General features: G+C 42.7%; 1 pseudogene; it reads left to right on the top strand.

Moving 5' to 3' along the window:
* LOC102192264 (E3 ubiquitin/ISG15 ligase TRIM25-like) overlaps positions 1 to 4880 on the top strand; it is an 8482-nt pseudogene extending 3602 nt beyond the window's left edge.
* The last annotated feature ends 793 nt before the right edge of the window (positions 4881 to 5673 follow it).

Raw genomic sequence — 5673 nt, 5'->3', positions numbered from 1 at the left:
TGTGTGTGTGTGTGTGTGTGTGTGTGTGTGTGTGTGTGTGTGAGGGGGAGGTGGGGGTGGGGGACGCACCAGAGGGAGTGTTCATCCAGGGCACCAAACAGGCTAGGACCGTCCCTGTGTGGAAGCATATTAATGTCAAAAGTCACGCCACAAAAACATAATCATGAGTAAATAACTTCATGTCACCACATTTTCAGATTATCTGGCATTTTAGAATAATTGGTGTTGGTCAAACAGATATGCTTTTCAGGCGCCGCAGACAAACCAGGAAACAAACACTGGATATATCTGTGACATTTGTGTGGTTCAAATACAGTCTGTCAGTTTAGGTTATCGAGAATCTTGCTGTCTTCATCATTATTCTTCTAAAATTTTATTACTCTGATCTGATTTCAGCATTGTTGCCTGCGGACTAAAGCATGGACTTTACAGTGTCTGCACTCAAAATGAGTCCAGTCCACTAGTGCCGCCTGTGGCCATGTGTCATAGCCTACAAGCAGAGTAACTTGTGACACATCTGCACCTGGCTCTGTCAGCACATTGAGTGGAGGCTGAGTGGCTGCACTCACACCTGAAGCATTCAAATCAACCCACAAACATGTTTAAATATTCAATGCCAGTACATTGAATTATCAAGACTAAAATCAGTCATTAAGCATGAATCATTTATTTCTGTTTATTTAAAATGTGTCATAGTTAATCGCCTTCTGCAATCCGGTCTTTAAGTGATGACGTGATGAATCCTGCTTCTGGGCCCAAAGTAGTCTGCATTTAATAAGGCTGTAGTGTTTTTAACATGTTTTAATGCTTTTTATCTAGTTCTATTTAATCTCAACAAGCCCCTAAAAACAGCCAGTGGTCACTCTCAGCTTCTCTCGGTTTTTATTACCGCTAATCACTTTAAAGCTCAGTTTTTAAATCCTTACGATGTAACTACAGCCCAGCCCATGCAGCAGTATATTAATAACTAACCTCATATTGTGGATGGATTATCTCGGTGGTTCTTCTGACTGATGATTGGTCCGTTTACAGCATCCTGCCATGCGATTGCATTTGCCCCTAACCATTGGGAACCCTCACATAAACTTTTATCGAGTGGAAAAAAGTCCTCCGTTTGTTAGCGTTCGTCCTCCAGCTTTACTGTTTATGTTATGCTAACATAGCTTTGTCGCGCTAGCGATCACTTAGCACATAATATACCAGCTAGCCCAACTTCAGTAACCCTACAAACGTCACTGCTGTTTACTTTCCTGTCTTCATTTATGTTGGAAGTGATAGCAGAGCTGTATGTCTTAATTTGTTTCTTAAATCCCTCATTCTGAACATGGTATATTATATTTAGAGGGAAGCAAGCGAGCTAACTCCCTGCTAATTTCTAACTCGGTTAAATGTCATAAATTCTATTTTCATGGATGCCTGGATGTTAAATTTAATTGTTACACCTGGTAGAGCAGCCACAGTGATCATTTTATTACAGATGAAAGAATTTAGATGGTTTTTCAACTCTCAGTAATGCTGAAGTGATCATTTGACTTAGGGACCTGCAGCAGAGTTTGGGCCCAGACATGGCTAATAACGTCAGAACTAAAGACCGGATAGGGAAGTCCATGCACACTGTGTGGGTCTTTCCACAGCAGATGCATTCAATCTGAAGAGAGAAACATTTAATGTTGTCAGTCATTCATTTAAAGTCAGTTTGTTGAATGAAGCAACTAAAGATGTGTAAATGTGCAGTTACTTCAGAATTCTGTGCTTCAGTCTTAGGTCTGGATTTCATTATCTTACCCACTCATCAGTTTCTGCACCAGAGCTTCTCTCAACACAGCAGAGCTGGTAAAGATGATCTGAAAATATATGCAACAGTGAGGATATGCATATAAATATTTTAAATTAATATTGAGAGAGCTGTTTCTGAAGCATACCTGAGAGAGCACATGTCCAGTCTTAGCCTGGCAATCCCCTCTTGGTCAACAGGAAACTATTGTTGTATGTGATAGGATCTGAGCATTTCATGTTAATTAAAGTCTGTGCTTATTCAAGTGCAATACATTATGACCATTATAGCTACCTTGCATACAAAGACACCGCAGGATGTAACATCCTGCTCTTCGAGATGGGCAACAGTTGAGTATTTCAATTTTCCAAGGGTTGGAATTTTCCTCCTAACCAGAGCTCTGTACAGAAACAGATACTACAGTTTTTGAACTTAACTCAATGCAAGAGCCAAGTCACCTTGTACCTTTAATCTTGCCCTTTTTATTTTATTTGCAACAGGGCCTTTATCTGTTTTAGATACAAAGTCTTCAAAAAGTGAAAACTATTAAACCCAGGAATTTAATTTACAGGTTTCATGGTTGTGTCAAGATTGCTGTGATGGACTTAGTTGAAAAGCAGGATCAGTCCCAGGAATTATTATGAAAAGAGGGGTTTCCTTTATTTAATCCTAAAAATTACATTCACCAAAATAATAAATGTCAATCTAAAAAAAGAGGTCAAAGAAACCAGACTGAATTCAGGCAAACAAAATGAGGACTCCACATCCCAAATGACTGCCCAAACAAACTAAACTGACCTAACCAGGGAGATAAGGTTATATAAAATTTAAACAGTAAAAAAGAAAAAAACAAACCTCTAAACTTGAATCAAATGGTGAGTCCCAGATTTAAGCCCTGTGGGAGTATCCCCCCAAGAGGACCCCCTAATGACAGAATACAGTTACTCATATTTTGTATTTTAAATACATAACACCGGTACATGTATTCCATTACTCCCCAACACTGGCTCAGTTCAGACATTAAGCTCAGCAGAAAGTCAGCAGCAGCAGCTCAGAGCAACAAGCTGCCAAACCAGGAGAAGTTCCCTGTGACATCTGCACTGCAACCAAACTGAAGGCCCTGAAGTCCTGCCTGGTGTGTCTTGCCTCCTACTGTCAGACTCACCTGCAGCCTCACCTGGCTGCTTCAAGTCTAAAACAACATCAGCTGATTCTGATCCTGAGGAGAACCTGAAAAACAAGACCGATCAGACATGTGTCTGCATGCTCTGCTTTGTTGTTGACCACAAGACTCATGAGTTTCTTCCTCTGAGAGAAGAATATGAAGGACCGAAGTCAGAACTGGTCAAGACTGAGGCTGAAATTCAACAGATGATCCAGAAGACATGGCTGAAGATTCAGGAGATCAAAGACTCAGTGAAGATGAGTAAAGATGCTGCAGACAGAGAGAAAGCAGAAGGTGTTCGGGTCTTCACTGCTCTGAAGGAGTCTGTTGCCAGATGCCTGAATGAACTGATAAAGGAGATGGAAGACAAACAGGAAACAACAGACAAACAGGCTGAAGGTTTCATCACAGATCTGGAACAGGAAATCTCTGAGCTGATGAAGAGAAGCTCTGAGGTGGAGCAGCTCTCACGCTCTAAAGATCACCTCCACCTCCTCCAAAGCTTCTCATCCCTGAAAGCTGCTCCAACCACCAAGGACTGGAGAGAGGTCAGTATCCATCCACCATCATATGAGGGGACTGTGGTGAGAGCTGTGGATCAGCTGAAGGAGACACTCAATGAAGACATGAAGAAGCTGTTTGAGGCTGAGCTGAAGAGGGTCCAGCAGTATGCAGTGGATGTGACTCTTGATCCTGATACAGCACGGGCGATCGTGGTTCAAGAGTTGGCAGTTCGTCTTGTAATCGGAAGGTTGCCGGTTCGAGCCCCGGCTCGGACAGTCTCGGTCCTTGAGTCCTTGGACAAGACACTTCACCCATTGCCTACTGGTGGTAGTCAGAGGGCCTGGTGGCGCCAGTGTCTGGCAGCCTCGCCTCTGTCAGTGCGCCCCAGGGCAGCTGTGGCTACAATGTAGCTTGCCATCACCAGTGTGTGAATGGGTGAATGACTGAATGCGCTTTGGGGTCCTTAGGGACTAAGTAAAGCGCTATATAAATACAGGCCATTTACCATCCGTATCTCATCCTGTCCTATGATAGAAAACAAGTACACTGTGGTCACAGAAGGAAGAATCTTCTGGCAACATAGAGAAGAAGTCCTAAAAACAAAACTAAGCAAACTTGAGCTGCTGATGAAGATCATGAGATTCTGTCAGAAACTGCAGAAAAAAATGGGTATCCGACCTTCACTTTATTGTTTTGTTAAACTGTTTTCAAGTTGAAGAAAGTAATCCATTTAATCAAACTTCAGAAAGTAGAAACTCTTCTTTCAGTCTTTAAAGGCACAAGTATTAAAACATATACTGTTCACAAATATGAGTAAAAATGTTAGAATTTAATTATTTTTGGGCCTGCAGCCAAACAGGTCCACGTCATTGTTCTCCTCATCAAACTCCACCTCATCAGAAACAAAGCTGTCCACTTTGACAAACAGATTGAAATGTTATATTTACATTTTAAAAAGCTTAACTGTGAGTTCAGGTTTTATCAGGTGACACCAGCACGTTAGTCTCTCCTGTCGTCCTTACATACCTCCACACTGGTGACGCCGAAGGTTCGCAGACGCCAGCTCAAGCCTGGAAGCACAGCAGCTGCAAGACTTCCACCTCCGCCTATAGCTTCGTTTGCTGTGGCGGTTAAGCTGCCGGATTTTCGGCTTCATGACCCTCCTTCATGGTTCGTGCACGTTGAAGTAAAGTTTGCTATTCGTTCCGTTTCTGTCATGGTCCCTGTGTCTTCCCAGCCAGCCCTGCAAGGCTACATGTGTTTTTGTTTTTATCTCTTTTCCCCTCCCTCCCGCTCCTGCATCACGCGGCCGGGGCGGAGCTCACCTCGGGCTCCCGTCTTTGGCATACACACTTGCCTGGACCCTTCCTGTTCCCCGCTGTTTGGAAGATTGAGCACGAGCGTCTGATCGAGTGGAGGAGCGTGAGTGTGAGCTGAGAGTGAGAGCGGAGTGTGTCGAGCGGCTGAGACTCGGCGAGTGTGGAGCACCTGTCCCTTTCCCCACCACCCCAAAATCCCTCACTTTGTAAATAGCACTTCAAATTCAAATTCAAATTTTATTTGTCACGTACACAGTCATACACAGTACGATATGTAGTGAAATGCTTGGACAACTGCTCGTGACCTAAAGAAAGCAAAAAAGGAAAAGGCTATGAATAAGATAGGAAATAAATATGAAAAATTAAAAAGGGTAAATTTGGTGTTCAATAAAGTTAAGAACTGTGAACGTGACCCGCTGCTGCGCCTGAGTCTGACCAGCAGACATTTGATAAGCTTGACCATTAGCCCAAACTAAGAAAAGTAAAGAAGAAGACAGCCTGGAGGCAAACTGAACTGTGTAGAACTTGAAGCCCCAAATAACGTTTCTGATCTTAGGTAGATCTTGGAATGATCCACTACGTTATGCTGCTCTGTTGTTTGCTAATTGCCCCTTGGGGATAAATAAAGTCTTCTGATTCTGATTCTGATTCTACTATGGGCTCGTAGAATGCGTAGTTGTGAACTGAGTTTTGCAAGCTTGTAAACCAAAATATCTGAAAATATTTATGTTTGCGCATCCATAGATGAGAATTTGTGTGTGTGTAAAAAAGATTTACACAAGTTACACTTTTTTTGTTGAGATCTGGTGACAGATACAAAGGAAAAAACTATGTGTAAAACTCTGCGCTCAAGTGCCCACACACACACACACACACACACACACACACACACACACACACACACACACACA

The sequence above is a fragment of the Pundamilia nyererei genome, unplaced genomic scaffold (genome assembly GCF_000239375.1).
Source record: "Pundamilia nyererei isolate P.nyererei 1_Seehausen unplaced genomic scaffold, PunNye1.0 scaffold00220, whole genome shotgun sequence".
NCBI classification, from domain to species: Eukaryota; Metazoa; Chordata; class Actinopteri; order Cichliformes; family Cichlidae; genus Pundamilia; species Pundamilia nyererei.
Note: the sequence above shows the minus strand (reverse complement) of the source record. Positions and strands in the feature narration are given on the sequence as shown.